This window comes from Acipenser ruthenus, chromosome 1 (genome assembly GCF_902713425.1).
Source record: "Acipenser ruthenus chromosome 1, fAciRut3.2 maternal haplotype, whole genome shotgun sequence".
In the NCBI taxonomy this organism is placed as follows: Eukaryota; Metazoa; Chordata; class Actinopteri; order Acipenseriformes; family Acipenseridae; genus Acipenser; species Acipenser ruthenus.
Genome location: NC_081189.1, coordinates 105,884,148 through 105,898,395, shown reverse-complemented (window position 1 = coordinate 105,898,395; position 14,248 = coordinate 105,884,148). Strand labels below are relative to the sequence as shown.

The 14,248-nt window shown below is 38.4% G+C and overlaps 1 long non-coding RNA gene across 1 annotated transcript in view; it reads left to right on the top strand.

The window, feature by feature from the left end:
• The window catches only part of LOC131739424 (uncharacterized), a 39,644-nt gene that overhangs the window by 8,832 nt on the left and 16,564 nt on the right, over nucleotides 1-14,248 (top strand). The window lies entirely within an intron of this gene.

Below are 14,248 nucleotides of genomic sequence, written 5' to 3'. Positions count from 1 at the left end.
TTATGTTTGCTTGCTTGCTTCCACAGTGGTGACTACATTTATTGCATCACTCCATCATTCCTACGTTTACTGCTTTATCACCATATAGTTCGTTTTTCTATAGACTTTTTTTGTTGTTGTTATTGTTGATTTGCTATTCATGGTTTTATTGAATTCTAATGTTTGTATGATTTTCTCTTCACAATGCAAAATTACTGAGTCAGGAAATATATACAGTACGTTTTTTATATACCAAAAATGAAGTGGATTTATACAGCAAAAATTGTAAAAACCTGTTTGACACGTTTAATAAATTAATTCCCAGACGTATACAGTAGTTCAAAAGTAAGCAATAGTCACAACAACTGTTTCGCAGGACAAGACAAGAGAAAGAAATATAACACATAATATGTAATGAGTAATAAGTAAGGACATTATATATTTTTTTCTGAAGAAACAAGTAGTGAGTATATGTGTCCAACTCTGTTAACAACACAGAATATATTTGTATAATAATTATACCAGCTAATTTTATTTGAATTTCAGATTCTTAACATTTTCCTTTTCACCTTAAACTCACACAAGCATGGTTAGATTGAGGCACTTATCTTAGACAAAAGAAGCCGGTCTGAATCATCTTTTGTACTTATTATCTTTTAATTGATAAAGTTACATAGAAATTGTTCCAAAAGAAGTGCTGCCCTTTATTTGTTTAAGATGCTAATATGGTTGGCCATGTATCACAATAATCTGGAATTATATTTACTGATAATATGTGTTGGGGGGTCAGTGTAAATCTATTGCCAGGACTATAACCCCCTCACCCCCCCTTCACCGAACAATTCATGCCAACTTACAAATTAATATTAGTTTCCAAATTGACCACACTGAGTGTTCGAGTAAGTGTTCCTTGCTCTCTCTATTATAATCTCCCAAGAACTACTTCCTGAACTCTCTCTTCTGATGTTAGCTGTATGAAGGACCACCATGACAGTTCATGCCAAAACCCCAGCGCCACTTTTTCACAGAACAAGGCCTGGAGTAACAATTAGTTCTAATTGCTGAATGGTTGAGGGCTTTGAAGGCCCTGAGTTCCTCCCAAGGCTGAGGGACTGATGAATCCAATGACTTATTTGACCTTTCGTTAGCAACTGAGAGTAGATTAATATTTACTAAGCAGAGGTCTGCATGGCTAGAGTAACTAAACCGATTAAAAGATGAAACTGTTACAGTAATATATGTTGATTATTAGTGGCTAATAATACTGTCTGTCAATAACAAATACAAATACAGAAATGTTCTAACAATATAATTTACATATGTTGAACTTTGACTTGGGAGAAAACGATAATAACACAAACAAAAAAGAAGAAGAAGAAAAAAAGTTAAACCCACAACATAATTCATGGAAAGTTAAAAGTTGAGGCTCAAAAATCATGTAATAATACCCACATGAAATGAATTACCCTGGAAAGAACGGGTAGTATACAAACACTTTCTTTGAACTGGTGAACACAAATTGATTCAAGGTGATGAATTTGTAATCAGTTATGATTGATGCAGCTGAAGTTGTGAAAAGACAGCCTTGTGTCAAGTGCACTTTCCTTGGGCACAAACATGTTTAATTTTATCCACGAACATTTTTGTACCTTTTAGACAGGAATAAAGAAAATAAAGTCAACTGCTACGTTTAACTTATATTGAAACAGATGCAGGTTCAAAGAAGGGGAAGTGTTAGAATATAGCTTTTGGCTGCTTGAGCCCTATAGGTAGATACAGGGCAGATCCTATGTTGAACGATTACAATAATGAATAGATGAATAATGACTTAAGAAGTAGGTTCCCAGCTTTAAACAAAAAGACTGTGAAGTAAAACAGAAACATGTGGTGAAATATTACAATTTCAAAGCAATGAATATCACTAACACTCTCAAGTTTCTTTTTGGCATCCATTGAAGTAAATCATAAACATGCTTCATTACACAATAATGTACATTTGTGTAGCTTTGGATCTAAAAGAAAGCTACAAAACACGTCTGTGCAACAAGAATAGTTGTTCTTTCTTGTGTTTATTGAGTTTGACATACTTCTGTATTCTATAAGATTTAAGCAGAACACAGGAATACAGATGTGTTTACCAGAAGAATACGTAGAAGTCATAGAATTGAATTCCTGAGTTATTCTTTTCAAGTTCCGTAACTTCAATGGGTGTTTATCCGGTTTTTATGGATTCCCTCCATAGTCTTTTGGGGCAAAAATAAACCAGGTTTGACATACGAAGATCAACATTTTCAAAGAAAAGGCTACGTCGAAGAAAGGATATTCCATCATTACAGTGTTTGTTTTTTTCAGGAAATCCATAAAACTAATTTTTATGAGGCGCTACAAAGTGAGAGGTTGTAAAGGCTATCACTATTTAATCAGCACAGCTTTAACCTTTTAAACATTTAATCTTAATTACATTTAGATTTATGATTCTCCTTGCTTAAGAGTAAAAAAAAGTGGTGCAGGAATAAGGATGGATCATTTATTTGTAATGATCCTAGAATCTTTAGATAGGGCCGTCTGCTAAGAAATGAATAATAATAAATAAATAATAAAGGCCAGGGTTTCTTAATGGTGCCATTTAGAGTAGCATCTCCTACAGTCTGTTTTTTATTGGGGTTGCTTAGTGTTAGTCACTGGGGATGAACATGGGGTTGCTTGCTGGAGCTTCATGGTGATCATGGGGGCAGGATGTTAGTGCAGAGAAAATACAAGAGGAAGGAGGATTGTAGTAAGATAATGGTAGCCTTCAGCTTTTCAAAACAAATGTATTGGTACACAAAACAATCCATGTTGATACCACAATAAACAAACTGAGAGAAACAAAACAAAGAGTAACCTGAATTTAGTAAGACTTTAAGAGAAGCAACAAAATATCCGTTTGACCCTTGACAGTCTGTTAAGGAAATTGATAGTATTATTTATTTCCTAGCAGATGCCCTTATCCAGGGCGACTTACAATTGTTCCAAGATATCACTTTTTTTTTTTTTTTTACATACAGTTACCCATTTTACACAGGTGGGTTTTTACTGGAGCAATCTAGGTAAAGTACCTTGCTCAAGAGTACAGCAGCAGTGTCTCCCACCTGGGACTGAACCCACGACCCTCTGGTTAAGAATCCAGAGCCCTAACCACTACTCCACACTGCTGCCCAGTGTGCAATTTATCTTCTGATGTTTATACTGTACATGTCAAGTTTCTGACGTGAATTTGAATTTTTTGAAACATGAAAATACAGTAACCAATTAAAACATGTTAGTGGTTTTGTAAGTTGTTAGTAAAAAAAAAAAAAAAAAAAAGGATAGTGTGTAGATAGCATTCCACATTTTTCTATGAGCTTAATTAGATGCACCTGGGATTGTGATCGCTCTCGTTTGGGTAATTAAGCTCAGGTGTGTCCAATTTAGTTCATTGCACAACCTGGAAGGACTCAATATGTAATGGGAGCCTTATTTTTTTTCAATCCCTGAAGTATAGACATGGTGGGATTCAAAAAATAAATAAAAGAAAAAGACAGTCCAGGCCATACCAGAACTTTGGAATATCTGCCGATAAAGCACAAAAAGAAAACTACATAAAAATAGACTGGTCTAATGTCAGTGTCCTGCTCATTGAAGAATATGATTTTAAATGGACAGGAGTCAACCACATTAAGCCCCTAAATAATTTATGGAAGGCTATAGGGACAAATACAACTTTACCTACTGTATTACCAAAAAACTAAAGCTCAAATCAATGTCTTCCTAATGAGAGCATGTTTGCTCGTATTTATTTCAGCCCAGATTAAAATGAAATGCACTCGTGTATTCTCAAAACAACTGATTCTGACCTTGCTGTATAGGTACTATGTGTTATAATAAGCAGCGGTTCATTATTCCTCCCTCATGAAAACACATCCTGAAAATCGTAGACAACACACATTTTGTGCATGGTTGTTGAACAAAAAGTAATTTTCTTACTGGCAATTCTGAAAGCAATTTGTGTTTGTAAATAATAACGCTAATCACCAAAAACCTTTGCCAAGCATTCCCATTCTTATAACTGTAACCTGGATGTTTTCCACCACTTTGTTCCCTCTGTACTATAATTCATCAGCATTTGGTATGACTTACTCTCTGAATAAACTCAATAAATAAAAAATAAATACCATCTGATCTCACATTCACTAAGTACACCTTTTCATCCAATTCATGTTGCCATGGGGATGATCAAATTCATATTATATGCATGCATGGGCTTTAGTGCCTTGGAGCATAAAACAGAAATACATTCTACTAAAAATGCTAATTTTATATTTTTAATGTAGAGCTTTTTTGTATAAGCTATACCTTAAGTGGTAGAGAGCACTTAAAGAAAACTGAAGTGGCAATAAAACCCCTATGTTAATATACCACTTATTTTTACCCTGCATAGTGATTTTCCAACGTATATAATAATTACTGTGTTGAAATTTTGTACCGATCATTTTTTAAAAGAGTGGAGTTTATTTTATTCTCTTTCCTTTTTTATATACATATTCATATTTACAGAACTGCTTATGTTGAAAACAAAAATGCCTGAGCATATTGCATCAGAAATGTAAAAATATATTTAGTAGCCACTGTCTCTGTGCAAGCTACTAAGCTGAGACTTTTGGTTGTGTGTGGACTGGAAAGAAAAAATGCATAAGCTAGAGATGTGCCAATATTTTTTGCATGCTGGTATGCAAAATGTCTTACTTTTTATTTCTCAATGTAATTTAAGATAAACATTTGTGAAGTTAGGCATAATATATACTGTATATTTTTTTTTCTGCAAAAAACAACCAGTATTGAATCCTTTTCTGATTTTTCCACACCGGGGAATTTCATAGAATCATGGTGTTGGATAGAAGGAAGACACTCACAGCACAGATTACTTATACTGTAAACATAGGCATAATGATTGCCTTCTATCTGCATGGGGTATCTGCCAAGGGAGGCTAGAGGATGACATTGCTGTGAATAAGAAGTGTCATCTCATTTAATAAATAACAAAGTTAGAGTGAAGCACATGTTGAAACAGTCTAGTTTTTCTGCTGCCACGAAAAGCACACTATACTAAAATGATGTCAGTCCTTCATGTTCAGTATCACATAAGCTACGTATGCCTTTGTCACACAGTGTCAAGCTCTGCAAGGTGGCATACAAGGATTTTGACCTCAGAGTTGGAGGCCACTATTTACATATTGGATTATCTGTTCTATTCATAAAGGCATTGACCTGGACACATTTTGTATGTCATGGTGTTTACAGTACAGTATTTATACTTGTGGGACAGATTGCAGGGCTTGAATTTCATTTTTGTGTGCTGGGGGGAGTTCCCCCCTATGCTGCAGCCAATGGGGGGATTCCATTGAGCTTCTAAGCTTTCCAACGATACTGCCCCTTTCAGTCTAGCTGCTACAATGACGGAGCAATAGACACAAAACAAAACCTAAGCTGTTAACTCACATGGTGAGAAGGTTAACACAGGCGATCGTAGTTCCGGCTAGGAGTACTGCATACACACACTGAATACATCTTTGGAAAGCCCTGAGTCTGTACTTTAAACAAGCCATGAACCAGGTAGGTGGCCTTTACAGTGCCTGAGTAATATGTGCCTAACCTTCAGTGTGCTGGCGCCCCAAAATGAATGGGGCTGAGTTTTAAGAGTTAAAGGGAAAGTTACCGCTTGCAAAACATCACCTAGATCAACCAAAACCAAAGAATCTCAAGAACCAAAGTTTTAAAGACTCTTTTAAGGAATGTTTAAACCCACAATGATCATTCTCTTTATTCAGACCTAGAATATCATGTTCCCCCTCATCAAGAATTTTGTTTACACTTTATTTTGTATGACATAAATTAATTATATGCATTTTTTTAAGTTTGACTACATATTAATAAACATTCAATTAGATATGCAATAAGGGTGATTTTGTGTAGCCGCTATTTTGCAGCCATTACAATGTTTGGCTAATTAGAGAACACTGAGTAATTAAAAAAAAAAAAAAAGTTTGTATTACACTTGCATGATGGTAATAGAAGAAACAAAACTAACTGAATGTGCCCCAAACTCTCTGTGCATATATTCACCTTTCTCTGCTCTCCTAAATGAGGATTGAATAAGAAAATACTATCTTAGCTTTACCCCAGCCTCACAATTCAGCCTGTAATATTGGTGACAGATCTTATTCCCTTTTTTCAGCTTTTGCACATGACTATCACACAAGTTATGCTCCATGATCATACACACCACTTACTTTGCTTACATTGTCTGAACTGTAGTGTTAGTGGACACTAACAGTTAAATGTGTTGTATAGAAATGTCTACTGGTGCAGAGCTGACACATGTGTTTGAAAAATAGTGTGAAAATTGCAATATATTTCACTTGTGACCATTTACAGTTCTTGAAATTGTAATCTTGAAATAATTCAAGTACAGATCCCCAGGGTAAAAAGCTTTTGCATTAAGTCAGCACATTCATTCAGGTCAGAAATGTTGGCCACAGCATTTGATTCAGCTTCAGTTTTGTGCAGGCATTTGAAATTGCATTCTCAGCTTGTTTGACCTAATGAGCTATACATACTTTCCATAATATATTGGAGAAAAAAAATAAAAACTATGGTAACCATGGCAATCTCAGATGTTAATAATTTAAAGTGCTCGGCAAACCATTTTCTTTGTCAAAGCTTCTACATTGATTGTTTTTTTGGATAGCAGCCTTCTGCGCCAGACAAAAAGGATAGAATACCATAGATGCAAGCTTACTAGTTTAACACACAGACAAATCCTGTTTTTTTGGGGGGTGGGTTGTTTTGTTTTTAAGTAATTAGCTTTTGCTCAGTCCTGTCATTTCCATAAGTGCAGTTTGTCTTAAAAAAAAATGAGCAAGAAAAACAAGAACTGAGGCTATACATGAGGTCATTGCTTGCTGAGGCCTGGATTACCACACCAAAGGAGCTCTGAGAAGCATGTATTGATCCAGACTGACAGTTCCTGCCACATTAAGCCTCACTATGGCTGCTATTCAAGTGCTTAAAGCTGTTATCATAAATACGTTCCACTATCTTTAAAGAGCATTAAAATTGCTTCACACTGTATAAGATTTATTGTCACATAATTAGCTCAATGCAACCTAACAGCAGGTCACTTTAGACTGCTAATACTAGCTTAAAGGTCATATGCAGATGATTTCATCTTAATTAACTTGTTAGCCTGAAAAGACAGCAATGCATATTCATTTTGTACACCATATGTGTACAATGGCCATTTACTAGTCTTACCTGCCTAGTACTGTTAATGATAAAATAGCCTGAGAATTAACTTGAACCAAATAAGTTGGATATTATCTTGTTCCAGCTTATGAGCTATTTCTGTCTGCTATTTCTGGCTGGCTGTATTAAAAGACCCGACCCATACCTAGGAATTATAAATGTTTGACAGTCTGTGTGCACAAATATAAAGCAAGAGCAGAAGCAAGACAGACCCAGAAACATCCCACCATGGGGAATATACAGTTCCGGAATGAAATATCCAAACAGAGCAGTTATTATTCAAGCATTATCGCTTCACTGCCTGCATAAACTGCTGACCTGAAAAACAAAATCATTGTCTGGATACCTCTCATAACAAAAAGAACCATCATGCTCTAATCTGCTACAATTCAGATATGAGTATTTGATATATCAATGATATCATGACAGCAATTGCTGCATGGCATCTCAGTGTCACATCCGGTTGAAGCGAATCTGATCGCATGATTCGTTCAGACCGCATGCATGTCCACTGCGCTGTTTGATCACAATCCCCTTTGTCATTTGAGTTTCATTTGAAAGTCTGACATAAACTGCAAAGTACAAAACGTGTATATTTAATTATAAAATCATTACTTAATGATACTTCAGTGTGCAGTGTGTTTTATTGAAGGAAGTTGCATAACAAGTAAAACCTTGCTTAAATGTATATTGTAGCTGTCGACAGACTTGTTTTTGATTTCTCTATATTGCTGTGAGTTAAGGCAAACACTATTATACATTAAAGACAGTTTCTGGCATGATATGATATGTTAGATGAGTTATTATGGTTTAAATTGTCCCCACCCCCACACTTTTAAAGCCATGCAAAACAAGGTTTATAAACAGTATTACTGTTCCCCCTTTTATTATTAATTAAAATATGTAACTATTTTAAATACAGTTGATATCTTTTTTATAGGCCACGTGTTTTGATTGTAGGTAGACCTATGGAGTTTGAAGCACAACATATAAAGTAGCAGCAGCTTCATAATATGTTTTTTGAAATGTCTGCATTTACCAAAACAAATTCTTAAAATAAAAAGCAAATAAATAAATAAATAAATAAATAAATAAATAATATTGCTAATGCTAATAAGATGTAAGAGGCTCCAGTTGTTTCACTTTTACATGGTATAACATATAAATTTGACCACCTATATATTTCTGACCTCTACCTTAACCCTGCCATTATATTATCAGTGTTAAGGTCTTATCATTGTTTAATTAAACTTTTTATATCTTACACAAAAAAAAGAAAAGCTGTGAAAGCACGAAAGCCATCTCCTCAATTTTTTGAATGAAGTTCTTTCAGAAGAAATACTTGCCGGTCTTTATAGCGAAGTGCATGCCAGGTAAGGTTTGTGGACAGTATTTCATTAGATAATAACTATTGAACATGTTCATGTTTTACCACCTGCTACTGCCTCTTCAGCCTGAACAAACCACTAATTAAGAACCCAACATACTGTAATACATATGCATTCTAAAATGGTTTTATTTTAAAATTAAACTGCAATTACTGAAGACAATCAACAGAAAATGATCCACCCAGGCTTGTTTTTAATATTGTAAGTATGTTTAACACCTATTTTTGACGAAAGTGCATATAACACCTGCTTTGCAAAATTCTGTCTTTTAGTTGATGTCTATTGATACAAATTTCGACAGATAACATTAGTCAACGTGTGAAACAAAAAAAAAAAACACTTTACAACAGCATATCCAACAAATGACAGATTGATTTATCATGCACACCCTCAATGTATCAAGCTAGAATACAGTATGCAGTAAGAAATCAATTAACCAAAGATTAAACTGCTGAAGCTAGGCACCCCTGAATTCAGAAAAATAGCCCAATACAGCAAACTGACAGATAAAGTAGTTGGATGTTACTTACATTTTTTTCCCCAGCCATAAGCCCTCAGGCTTTTTTACTTCACATAAATCTATGTCGCATTAAACCCCACGTTACCTTTTCAATGATCACTCAAGTGTTTTTTCTGCCCTAAATGTTCATTTGTCTAGATTGCTTTTTTTGTTTTGTATTTTTGTTTTAATTCTGCTGAACTTTATAATATGCAAAGTTGTGCTGACTGTAGTACATGTTCAGTCTGTGAAGAGATTGAATTATGTGGTGATCATAGCAGCAACAGGCAGCACATTTGGCAAAACAGCAGTATAACCTTTTCCCTCTGTATAGATTTCACATATAAATAATTGATGGGTAAGTAGGAATTAAGTCATATGTTACTCAAAGCTAGTGTTGGATGTTTAAAAGTTTCCTATTAAGTTTCAAGTCTATTTGAGCTTACCAAGGTTCCCACTTGGCAATATACAATAAAATGACTTCATCACATTGTGACAAACTAATTCGGTTTGATGAATATTGAAAAGCCGACTGAAAATCATAATCCTACAATGTTTGGTATTTCCTTGGAATCATCAAGAGGAATGGTAGTTCCTCATGCCAAATTACAACGAAGCGCGAGAACTGCCAGTGATCGAGAGGCTAGTGACTATCTATACCGCATGGGTACTTTATGTGTTTTTGGGGGTATTGGGGAGGCAAAACTAAATCAGCCAAAACCACCACTCCAAAAAAAGTCAATACCTGTCATACAGTAAGAGAAATAAGTTGCCAAAGTAAGGTAAAAATGTCTGTCTCCTCTTTTTCTTCTGCCATATTTTTACAGACCCCAGGCACTTTTATCCACGCATATGTATATTAGAGAACATCCGAGTATAATGACAATTAACTTGTTCTGTCAACATGGAAATATACTAGGGAACACACTTATTGTGACATCTGTATCATTTATATAAAATGATGTGTTTCTGTTTTAAAATAGAACATTTGCCTGCACAAAAAATCTTTATATAATAAAAGGTCTGGTATACGTGGTATTTGAACCTATAACCTTCACTTTACAAGCATGTTCTGTTAACTGGCAGTGCTACACGATTAGTTGAGAAAAGCAGTATTCTGAAAGATGAAGTCAGCCAGCTGAGAATTCTCCAGACTCCTATTTGAGATTTTTTCGAGTAATCATTCATCTTCATAATCCTCATTCTGAGATTCTGATCTTGAATTCTGAAAATTTTTAGTTTCCTGTCAGTGTAACACTCATTGTGGTCCCTATTGGCACAAGGAAGTACGGTTTCCTCTCTCGATACTGGTTGATGAGAGTAACGCTATTTGTGGTCCCCACTGGACAAAAAGGAACGTTCATTTCTGAGAATTAGGTATACTGAAAGTAAAAGTAAAACATAAATAAATAAGCATTAATATAAATATTGAAAGAAATGAATACATAAATGAATACATAGACGTTTATGTTTTTATTTATTTATCTTGATATTTTTCACTATCATATAAAAACTGACATTTAATACTGTATGAAATGAAAATAAATATTCAACAGCTCTTGTTCAATTATATATTAGTGAAGATTTTTGTACATAAAGGTTGTCATGCTTTTATATATTTTTACTTTCAAATTAAAAAATATATTGTAACGACTCGGACAATTGCTTTGTTGCAAGACTTGCTGTCTGTTCAGTTTGTCTGATCTGTCTTTTATATATGTTACATGTATTGTAAGGGGAATGGGACGGGTGACGGCCATTAGAGAATGGGGGGAATGTGTGTTGTTGTTTACGGGGGTTGGATAGCATTTGATAATTGAACACCGTCTCCCTGAGTTAGGGCTGCCACCTGTCCAGGTTTGATCCAGACAGTCCGGGAATTGGCATCTGTGTCCGGGTGGCAGGAATTAACAAGCCCAGACACCCTGATGGCCGTTTTTTAAGTGAAATGCATCAGAAACACCAACCTTCCTATAATATTTTCATTGACATACATTAGTTGCTTAAACGGTTTCCAGAAAAATGTTCTGTTTATACTGATCTGTACATTTTACTTTGTCCCCAGCATCTGAATAATGCTGAAGACAACAAACATATCCACATGATGCAAACAATCCAAGTGAGGGGTTGCAGTCACATGACCCCAGCAGCCTACATACTGGCGGTATTTGCAACCACAGAGCAAATACCTCCAGTCACATGAATTAGAAAGATATAATCTATGATGTGCCAGATACTTGGAATTTGTGACCTCTACTGTGCACCACCGGTGAGCGAGCACACTTTGACGTGATTTGACCAAGTTTCTTTTTTCCTTTTAAGAAAACGTACTTACCGGTACATGTTACCATTGCTGCATTGGTTGGCTTGAACAACGCAACAGTCAGCATAACAGTCCTGTGCCAATGTGGTGACCCTCTGCTTTCTGGGACGTGGCCTGTCCCTCACAGAGCTGGTTTCCTGGTCTGCTGATTTTTGAAGCAGAACATCTCATTCTCTAGGCAACTTCTCTCGCAGACAGATATATATATATATATATATATATATATATATATATATATATGTATATATATATATATATATATATATATATATATATATATATATATATATACAGACGTGCTCAAATTTATTGGTACCCCTTGTCACAAAGACGGCCAGAGTGGGTGGCGTCAGACCAGAAAGGAATACACAGAGACGGTGGTTGTGATGATGAGCCGAGTGCAATGGCTGCACTCAGCGTTTAATAACAAAATAAAAGGTTTAAACAACGGAATACAAAACAGGACATGGCACTTGACGCCAAAATAAACAGACAAACAAAACGACTGACACTAAACAAACGGTGCACGGACAGACAAACAAACATGGTGAGAACAAACACTTATCTTTACGATCTTTTGCCACATATACCCCCCCTTGTGCGCAGCACACATGGCCTCAATGGCCACCTCCCCCCTTAAATACCCAGCAGTCCAGGCCAAAGTCTCGGGCTGGGAAGGGAGGCTTCAGTGGGCCCATGGCTGGAAATGCTGTCAGCTCCCCTGCCGGTAGTGGCACGGCTGACAGCATGCTGGTCCCGTCCTGCAGCGAAAAAGCTGCGTGGGCAGGTGGTCCCCCGACCTCCCCCTTCTTCGTAGCCGGCAGCTCCCTCCTGTGGGGCTCCGGCCACAAGAACTCCTGCAGCGAAACTGCTGCTGGGGAAAGTGGTCTCCAGACCTCGTCCCCCTTCTTCGTGGACGGCAGCTCCCCTTTCTGGGGCTCCGGCCACCTTACTCCCTGTGGAGGTACGGGCAGCAGAGGCAGCTCCTGCTCCTCTGCTCCGGGCGGTGGCGGAAGCAGAGGCAGCTCCTGCTCCTCTGCTCCTAGTGGAGGAAGCGGTGGAGGTGGCAGAGGCAGCTCCTGCTCCTCTGCTCCTTCCGGTGGAGGTGGCGGAGACAGAGGCAGCTCCTGCTGCTCTGTTCCTGCCGGTGGAGGTGGCGGAGGCAGAGGCAGCTCCTCTGCTCCTGGCGGCGCTGGCTCCCTCCGCTGTGACGGCTGGGCTGGTGCGCGCCGTGCTGCCTTCAGCAGCATGAATAGAGGCTGCTGAGGGACACCAGCCTCCTGCCCCTCTCCCCCAAAATTTTTTTTAGGGGGTTGGGCCTGTAACTCCTCCCCTTCCGGCTCTTGGGGCTGAAGCAGCAGGCATTTTCCCTCTGCTGGTGGCTTGGGTCCCAGAGCTGTGGAAGCCCCGACTTGCCTCCCTTTGGGCTATGGACGCACCGACTCCTCCCTTTTGGGCTGTGGACGCACCGACTCCTCCCTTTTGGGCTGTGGACGCACCGACTCCTCCCTTTTGGGCTGTGGACGCACCGACTCCTCCCTTTTGGGCTGTGGACGCACCGACTCCCCCCTCTTGGGCTGTGGACGTTCGGGCTCCCCCCACTCAGGCGTAGGACGTTCAGGCTCCTCCCACTCAGGCGTAGGACGTTCGGGCTCCTCCCACTCAGGCGTAGGATGTTCGGGCTCCTCCCACTCAGGCGTAGGATGTTCGGGCTCCTTCCACTCAGGCGTAGGACGTTCAGGCTCCTTCCGCTTGGGCTGTGGACGCTCAACCAGCAGGCATTCACCCTCTGCTGGTGGAGATGGGGACAGCAGGTACTCACCCTCTGCTGGTGGAGATGGGGACAGCAGGTACTCCTCTGCTGGTGGTCCTGCTACCTGGGCTGCTGTTCCGTTTATGGTTGCCTCCAGGGAGCTGAGGACAAACTCCACACCTTCCTCCAAGGTGTTTGGGGTGTGTTCCTCCTGATATGCCTCCCATCTCTCACTGTCCATCATCCACAGGGCCCGGACGACTATGGGTAGAGACTGGGCCTCCAGCCCAGCATTCTCCAGGAACCAGCCCCGCAGTTTGATGGCGTCTTCTGCCATTGACTTTTTTTTTTTTTCCCCAAAACAATATTTGTAATCCTTTATTTTTTTAAAATTTTTTTTTTATTATTATTTTTTTTAATCCAGACCCCTCCTGGTCTGATGCTTGGAGGCGCGGCTATCCCACGATGACACCACGTGTCACAAAGACGGCCAGAGTGGGTGGCGTCAGACCAGAAAGGAATACACAGAGACGGTGGTTGTGATGATGAGCCGAGTGCAATGGCTGCACTCAGCGTTTAATAACAAAATAAAAGGTTTAAACAACGGAATACAAAACAGGACACGGCACTTGACGCCAAAATAAACAGACAGACAAAACGACTGACACTAAACAAACGGTGCACGGACAGACAAACAAACACGGTGAGAACAAACACTTATCTTTACGATCTTTTATATTTACTTTACTCCTCTCTCTCTCTCTCTCACCCGTTCTCCTCTTCCGAACACCCAACCCTGACTGACTAAAAATGTGCCTATTTATACTGTTGTGCTGGGATTCAATTACTAATTAATTATTCACTTGAATCCCAGCACGTGAATTAATTCTGTGCAACCCCGTGCTCACATATTACATTTAACCAGCACGTGAAGTGATTTGTGCCCTCCTCGTGCTTACATACAAATCTACACTTTTTAAATA